We start from the raw sequence: 7,867 nt of genomic DNA, 5'->3' as shown, positions 1-7,867 counted from the left end.
AGCCTGGTATTTGATTCAATGGAAGCAGATTTTCCAGCCCTTTATATGATTATTCTTGCTCCTGTAGGAGATCCAACTTACAAGGACATAGAGAACTCAATAGTTTTTACCTTATTAGCAAAAGAGATATGCTGTCTCCAAAAGAATATGTAGTTTGGACTGTGATAAGTTGGGATTTACCTCAATTAGTAGATTTTCTTTATTTGCACACTCTTATTTAACATTACCTTAAAAATTATTTTGAAATGATTGTTTTAAGACTTAAAAATGAAAACCAATGAGACAGTAATATATAGACTAATAGTCTGAAACACAAATCTTTTCATGTTTATTGGCCAGCCCTCCTCAAGGATATTTGGGTTACTCCATCAAGCAAGCCACAAAGACTTGCCAAGGTGGAGGAGAGAAAAGAGATGAGTACCAGTGGAGGCATTGAGATCACCTGTAGTGGTGGGGGCTGTAGCTCATTCCACTAACCTCCACCTTCTCATTTCCCCTCAGCAACAGAAGCTCACAGGAACCACAGAGGAGGTGCTCTCAAATCTGTGTGGAGAGTCAATATGTGTACTGCAAAGCAGGACTGTGGAGGCTGGGAAACAGTGCCTCTCAGGTCCACTGTGTTAGGGTTCTCCAGAGAAGCTGAACCAGTGGATTTTTTTTTTCAAGTATAGTTGATATACAATGTGTTAGTTTCAGGTGTACATCAAAGTGATATATATATATATATATGTAGGTATATATATTGATATATCTACATAGAGAGATATATGGATAAAATCACATGTTCTTTTTCAGATTCTTTTCCGTTATAGGTTATAAGATACTGAATAGGGGTTGAATAGGGGCTTCCCTGGTGGCGCAGCGGTTGAGAGTCTGCCTCCCGATACAGGGTACACGGGTTCGTGCCCCGGTCTGGGAAGATCCCACATGCCACAGAGCAGCTGGGCCCGTGAGCCATGGCCGCTGAGCCTGCGCGTCCGGAGCCTGTGCTCCGCAACGGGAGAGGCCACAACAGTGAGAGGCCCACATACCGCAAAAAAAGAAAAAAGATACCGAATATAGTTCCCTGTGCTATACAGTAGGTCCTTGTTGTTTATTTTATATACAGTAGTGTGTATCTGTTAATCCCAACTCCTAATTTATCCCACTTCCCCCTTTGATAACCATAAGTTTGTTTTCTGTGTGAGTTTCTGTTTTGTAAATAAGTTCATTTGTATCATATTTTAGATTCCACATATACATGACATCATATGATATTTGTCTTTCTCTTTCTGACTTACTCCACTTAGTATGATAATCCACACACACACACACACAGTAGAAAGTATTCCACTCAGCCATAACAAAGAATGAAATAATGCCATTTGCAGCAACATGGATTATATATATATATATATATATCACATCTTCTTTATCCATTCATGTCAGTGGACACTTAGGTTGCTTCCATGTCTTGGCCATTGTAAATAGTGCATTGGGGTGCATGTATCTTTTCAAATTAGAGTTTTCTCCAGGTATATGCCCAGGAGTGGAATTGCTGGATCATATGGTACCTCTATTTTTAGTTTTTTAAGGAACCTCCATCCTATTCTCCATGGTGGCTGTACCAATTTATGTTCCCACCAACAATGTAGCAGGGTTCATTTTTCTCCACACCCTCTCCAGCATTTGTTGTCTGTAGACTTTTTAATTATGGCCATTCTGACTGGTGTGAGGTGATACCTCATTGTAGTTTTGATTTGCATTTCTCTAATAATTAGAAACGTGGAGCATCTTTTCATGTGCCTCTGCCATCTGAATGTCTTCTTTGGAGAAATGTCTATTTAGGTCGTCTGCCAATTTTTTGATTGGGTTATTTGCTTTTTTGATATTGAGCTGTATGAGCTCTTTGTATATTTGGACGTTAAGCCCTTGTCGGTCACATCGTTTGCAAATATTTTCTCCCATTCTGTAGGTTGTCTTTTCATTTTGTTTATGGTTTCCTTTGCAGTGCAAAAACATATGTTTGACTAGGTCCCATTTGTTTGTTTATACTTTTATTTCTTTTGCCTTGGGAAACTGACCTAAGAAAACATTGCTATGATTTATGTCAGTGAATGTTTTGCCTATGTTCTCTTCTAGGAGTTTTATGGTGTCATGTCTTATATTTAAGTCTTTAAGCCATTTTGAGTTTATTTTTGTGTATGAGGGAGTGTACTAATTTCATTTATTTACGTGCAGCTGTCCAGCTTTCCCAACACCATTGCCTCTTTTGTCAAAGATTAACTGACCGTAGGTGTGTGGGTTTATTTCTGGGCTCTCTATTCTGTTCCATTGATCCATATGTCTGTTTTTGTGCCAATACCATGCTGTTTTGATTACTGTAGTTTTGTAGTGCTGTCTGAAGTCTGGGAGAGTTATGCCTCCAGCTTTGTTCCTTTTCCTCAGGACTGCATTGGCAATTCTGGGTCTTTTATGGTTCCATATAAATTTTAGGATTATTTGTTCTAGTTCTGTGAAAAATGTCATGGGTGATTTGATAGGGTTCACATTAAATCTGTAGATTGCTTTGGGTAGTATGGCCATTTTAACAGTATTCTTCCAATCCAAGCACATGGGATATCTTTCCATTTCTTTGAATCATCTTCAGTTTCCTTTATTAGTGTTTTATAGTGCTCAGTGTTTAAGTCTTTCACCTTGGTCAGGTTTACTCCTAAGTATTTTATGCTTTTTGATGCAATTTTAAAAGGGATTTTTTTTTTAGCTTTCCCTTTCTGATAGTTCATTGTTAGTGTAATGAAATGCAACAGATTTCTGTATGTTAATCTTATATCCTGCTACCTTGCTGAATTCGTTTATCAGTTTTAGTAGTTTTTGTGTGGAGTCTTTAGGGTTTTCTATGTGTAGTATCATGTCATCTGCATATAATGACAATTTTGCCTCTTCCCTTCCAATTTGGGTATGTTTTATTTCTTTTTCTTATCTGATTGCTGTGGCTAGGACTTCCAATACTATGTTGGATAGAAGTGATGAGAGTTAGCATCCTTGTCTTGCTCCAGATTTTAGTGGGAAGACTTTCAACTTTTCACTGTTGAGTGTTATGTTGGCTGTAGGTTTGTCATAAATAGCTTTTATTATGTTGAGATATGTTCGCTCTCTACCCACTTTGGTAAGATTTTTTTTCTGTCATGAATGGATGTTGAATTTTGTCAAATGCTTTTTCTGTATGTATTGAGATGATCATGTGGTTTTGTCATTTCTTTATCACGTTGATTGATTTGCATATGTTGAACCATCCTTGTGACCCTGGGATGAATCCAACTTGGTCGTGGTGTATGATCTTTTGTATGTGTTGTTGGATTCAGTGTGGTAGTATTTTGTTGAGAATTTTTGCATCTATATTCATTAAAGATATTGGCCTGTAATTTTCTTTTTGGTAGTGTTTCTATCTGGTTTTGGTATTAGGCTGATGGTGGCTTCATAGAATGAGTTCGGGAGTGTTCCCTCCTCTTCAATCTTTTGGAAGAATTTGAGAAGGATTAGTATAAGTTCTTCTTTGTATGTTTGGTAGAATTCCCCAGTGAAGCCATCCAGTCCTGGACTTTTGTTTGCAGGGAGTTTTTAAAATTACAGATTCTGTTTCACTTCTAGTGATCAGCCTGCTCAAATTATCTATTTTTTTAACACATAAGGAAGCATTTATTTGAGGTTTAACATGAAATCATACAAATAAAATTTGTATAAACACAAATCCACATTGAGTCATAACACAGCAGAAGACAAAGTTAAAACGATTTGGTGGCTATATACAGTTGGACACAGTTGTGTCTTGTACACTAGAAAGTCTTTTATTGAATAATCATCTTAGATCAACCGAAGACCAATCTTCACTGTCATCCTGCAAGCAATCTCCTCCTGTTTTCTTCAATGTCCCCTTGTAGTATGGCTGGCAGTTGTTTTGGTGACTGCCACCCTCTTGAGATGCTTTGCCATAAGTGCTTTTTTGGTCACTGTAGTCTGCATCTCCTTGTCTGTATCCGTAGTTCCTAGTTATACCCAGAATAATCATAGCAGCCATAGCCACTGTAGTTTTGATCACCACCATAGGTGCTATTGTAATTTCCATATCCTTGATAATAATTACTACTTGGTTCCAGTTTTGGCCCTGACCTCAGTCACGACTCCAGCACCACCTCACCCACCAGCTACAGCACATCTTCCTCCTTTTTGTTGTTGCTTGTATGTGCAACTTTGATTTCACACTTCCCAGGACCAATTTGATGATAACTGCTTACTAACAATTTCTTAACTGGCTCTTTGTCTGTATATGTAATAAAACAAAATCCTCTTATTTCCTTTGGTATCCATGGGAAGTTCAATATTTTCAATCTCTCCAAAGCCTCCAAAATATTCTTTAATTTGTTCTTCAGAAGTATCTGGGCTCAGTCCACCCACAAAAAAACTTTTGGAGGGTTCCTTCCCTTTTAAAGCTTTGACCTTTTTAGCGTCTAGCAATTTGCCATCCAGTTTGTGTTCTTTAACTTCCAAAACTTTATCAACACTAGCAGCATCTTTGAAAAGCACAAATCCAGATCCTCCTGATCTTTCAGTGACTGGATCTGTTTTAATTGTGTAGTCTACAGCTTCCCCAAATTGAGACAAATATTCAGTCAGATCTTTCTTAACTTGTATCTCAGCTCAAGCCTCCAATAAACATTTTACCGTCATCCTGCTGATTCTTGCTCACGTTAATCTTGGATCCCTCTGCGTTACTGTACTGATTTATATTCTCCATGGTGGCAGAATTGTTGGCTGGTGGGTGTTGTCACGCAGTCTGAGTCGTGGCCGCAACAGTGGTGGAGCATTGTATGGAGCTGGATTTAAAATGGCAGCGGACCCTAACTAAACTTAAAAGCTTTTACACAGCAAAGAAAACCATAAACAAAACGAAGAGAAAACCTACAGAATGGTTGCAAATGATGCAACTGGTTTTCTTTTATATTATACTTGAGTTCTTTTTGGTTTTTGTGAATCTTTTGTATGTTTTTGATTTGTGGTTACACTGGTTTTCAAGTATGTTAACTCATTACTGTGTCTACTTGCTTTAGCCTGGTGGTCCTATAAGCTCAAACACATTCTAAAAGATCTACATTTTCTTATTCCCCTATTTTATGATTCTGATGTCCTATTTTACATTTTCATGTTTATCCTTTTGCTATTCATTGTAGTTATAATTGCTTTCACAAAAATGTTTGATTTTTTTTTAATCTATGTACTGGCTTATTCAAGTGGTGTACAATCATTTTACATAACTTGCTTTTCCCTATTTTGATTTTCCCTTTCCTAGGTTCTTGCTTCTTTTCTATTTAGAGAAAACCTTTCAATATTTCTTTTAGGGTAGACTTAGTATTGCTGTATTCTTTTAGTTTTTGCTTGCCTGAGAAATTCTTTAATTTTTTCTTCTATTCTAAAGGATAATCTTGCTGGGTAGAGTATCCTAGGTTGTGGGTTTTTCCATTTCAGGACTTTGAATGTATTTTGCTATTCCCTTCTGGCCTGTAAAGTTTCTGTAGAGAAATCAGCAAATAGCATTATGGGGGTTCTTCTGTAACTAACTCTTTGTTTTTCTCTTGCCACCTTTAGAATCCTATCTTTAACTTTTGCCATTTTAATTATGATATGTCTTGGTATAGGTCTGTTTGGGTTCATCTTGTTTGGGACCCTCTGTGCTTCCTTTACCTGGACATCTGCTTCATTAGGTTTGGGAAATTTTCAGCCATAATTTCTTCAAGTACATTTTAGATCCCCCTTTCTCTTCTCCTCCTGGGATCCCTATTATGCACAGCTTGGCATCCTTTATATCAGCCCATAGGTCTCATATGTCTCTTTTTCTTTTCTTTTTTTTTCATTTGTCTTTCTGCGTGCTGTTATGATTGGGTGATTTCCATTATTCTATCTTCCAGATAACTTATTCGTTCCTCTGCATTATTTAGTTTGGTATTTTATTGCCTTTAGTTTGGTTTTCATCTCAACAATTGAGTTGTCTAATTTTGATTGGCTCCTCTTTATAGTTTCTATTTCCTTGTTACAGTGATCTGCATTTCTATTGACAGCCTTTCTTAATTCCTTCAGCATTTTTATTACCTCCTTTTTGAACGTGGAGTCTGGCAGGCTGGAGAGGTCTGTTTCATTGTTTGTTCTTTCAGGGGATTTCTCTTCTTTTAATTGGGAGTGTTTCCTCTGCTTTTTCACTTGTATTTCTTTGACTCTGAATTTAGGGGAAACAGTTATCTACTGTGGTCTCAAAGGGCTGTTTTTATGTGGGAGCATCCCTGTGTAGCTTCCATGAGTCCATTATTTTTGGTGTGAGGGCTGTTTTTTGGTATGGATGCCTGCCATGTCTTTCCTCAGAGTTAGCTGGCCTTCATCCCCTTGATATGGGTATGATTGGTGTTGTGATGACCAGAGCTTGCACTGGATGTTGGGCAGGGCCTCCTCTTTGCTCTGTGGTTGTCACAGCCCTATGGAGAGCAGGATCTGCTTGCCAGTTGTTGGAGTAGAAGCCCCCAGATCCAGTTCTAAGCTGCACTGTGAGGTAGGTGGGACTGGAGCATTCCCTCTGGGAAAGGAGCTGCTCCATATTCCTCTCCAGGGGCTGTCCACTGGGATGGGCACTCTGAGCCATCACCTGTTACCTAGTGCATGTGCTCACAAAATACACTGTTGTTGGCACTGCCCTCGGCCCTGCTTCCACTGTGGGAATGCTGGTAATCAGCTCAGATTTCAGCCCTGCTTCTGCTTGTGTGCACCCACAAAACCTGCTGCTCCTGGCACCAGACCCGCCTCAGCTGGGGAATGTGGTAATCAGCTTGGATGTCCCTCAGGCGCTGCACTCAACAAAGCCACTGGTGTAAATCCACTGAAGTTGCATACCCGGACCCGTTGTAGGAATGGCAGTAATCTCAGATTTCAGCCTCAGCAGGTGCATGTCTTGGGCTGGGAAGTGCAGTGAGGTGGCAAAGACTGTCTGTCCTGGTCTCTCTCTCTCTCCTGCCTGCTGCAAACTGGCTGCTACACTCTCTTCTGAGCCTCTGAAACTCCCTATCTGTCCCCTCTGACCTCCCAGCTGGTGAAAGGGGTTCCCAGGGTGAGGGAACTTTTTTCCTTTCACAGCTCCCTCCGAGGGGTGCAGGTCCCATTCCAATTACTTTCCCCTCCTCCCTTTTGTCCTACCCAGTTTACATGGTGATCTTTCGTGCAGCTTTGGTTGTATGAGATCTTCTGCCAGCGTTCAGTAAGTATTCCATGAGAATTGTTCCACATATAGATTATTTTTATATATTTGTGGAGGAGGTGAGCTCCATGTCCTTCTATTCTGCCATCTTGATCTCCATCCCCCCAATGGATTTTTAAAATAAGGAATTGGCTCACATGATTATAGAGGCTGACAAATCCCAGATCTGCAAGGTGAGTAGGCAAGCTGGAGACCCAGGAGAAGTAGTGGTGTAGTTCCAAATCGAAGGCTGGCAGGCTGAAGATTTAGGATGAGCTGATGTTTCAGTTCGACTCCAAAAGCAGGATAAAGCTGATATCCCAGTGTGAAGGCAGTCAGGCAGGAGGGATTCTCTCTCAGGGGAGGATCAGCCTTTTTATTCTGTTCAGGCCTTCAACTGATGAGGCCCACCCACATCAAGGAGGGCAATCTGATTTTTCAGTCTACAGACTTAGATGTTAATTTCATCCAAAAATCCTTTCACAGAAAGACCCAGAATGCTGTTTGATCATGTAACTGGGCACACTGTGGCCCAGTCAAATTGACACAAAAAATTAACCATCCCAGTAGATATTGACAGCCTCACCCTGAGAGTGAATGCCTTAAATTTTGCAC

The 7,867-nt window shown here is 39.7% G+C and overlaps 1 pseudogene across 1 annotated transcript; it reads right to left on the bottom strand.

The window, feature by feature from the left end:
- Positions 1-3,783: 3,783 nt before the first annotated feature.
- LOC309809790 (heterogeneous nuclear ribonucleoprotein D-like) lies at positions 3,784-4,789 on the bottom strand (annotated as a pseudogene). The gene has a single exon. The product of its transcript is annotated as a heterogeneous nuclear ribonucleoprotein D-like (transcript).
- Positions 4,790-7,867: the final 3,078 nt, after the last annotated feature.

The sequence above is a fragment of the Mesoplodon mirus genome (genome assembly GCF_964341445.2).
Source record: "Mesoplodon mirus genome assembly, chromosome: 8".
NCBI classification, from domain to species: domain Eukaryota; kingdom Metazoa; phylum Chordata; class Mammalia; order Artiodactyla; family Ziphiidae; genus Mesoplodon; species Mesoplodon mirus.
The sequence above is the reverse complement of the archived record's forward strand: the minus strand, read 5'-3'. Positions and strand labels throughout refer to the sequence as shown.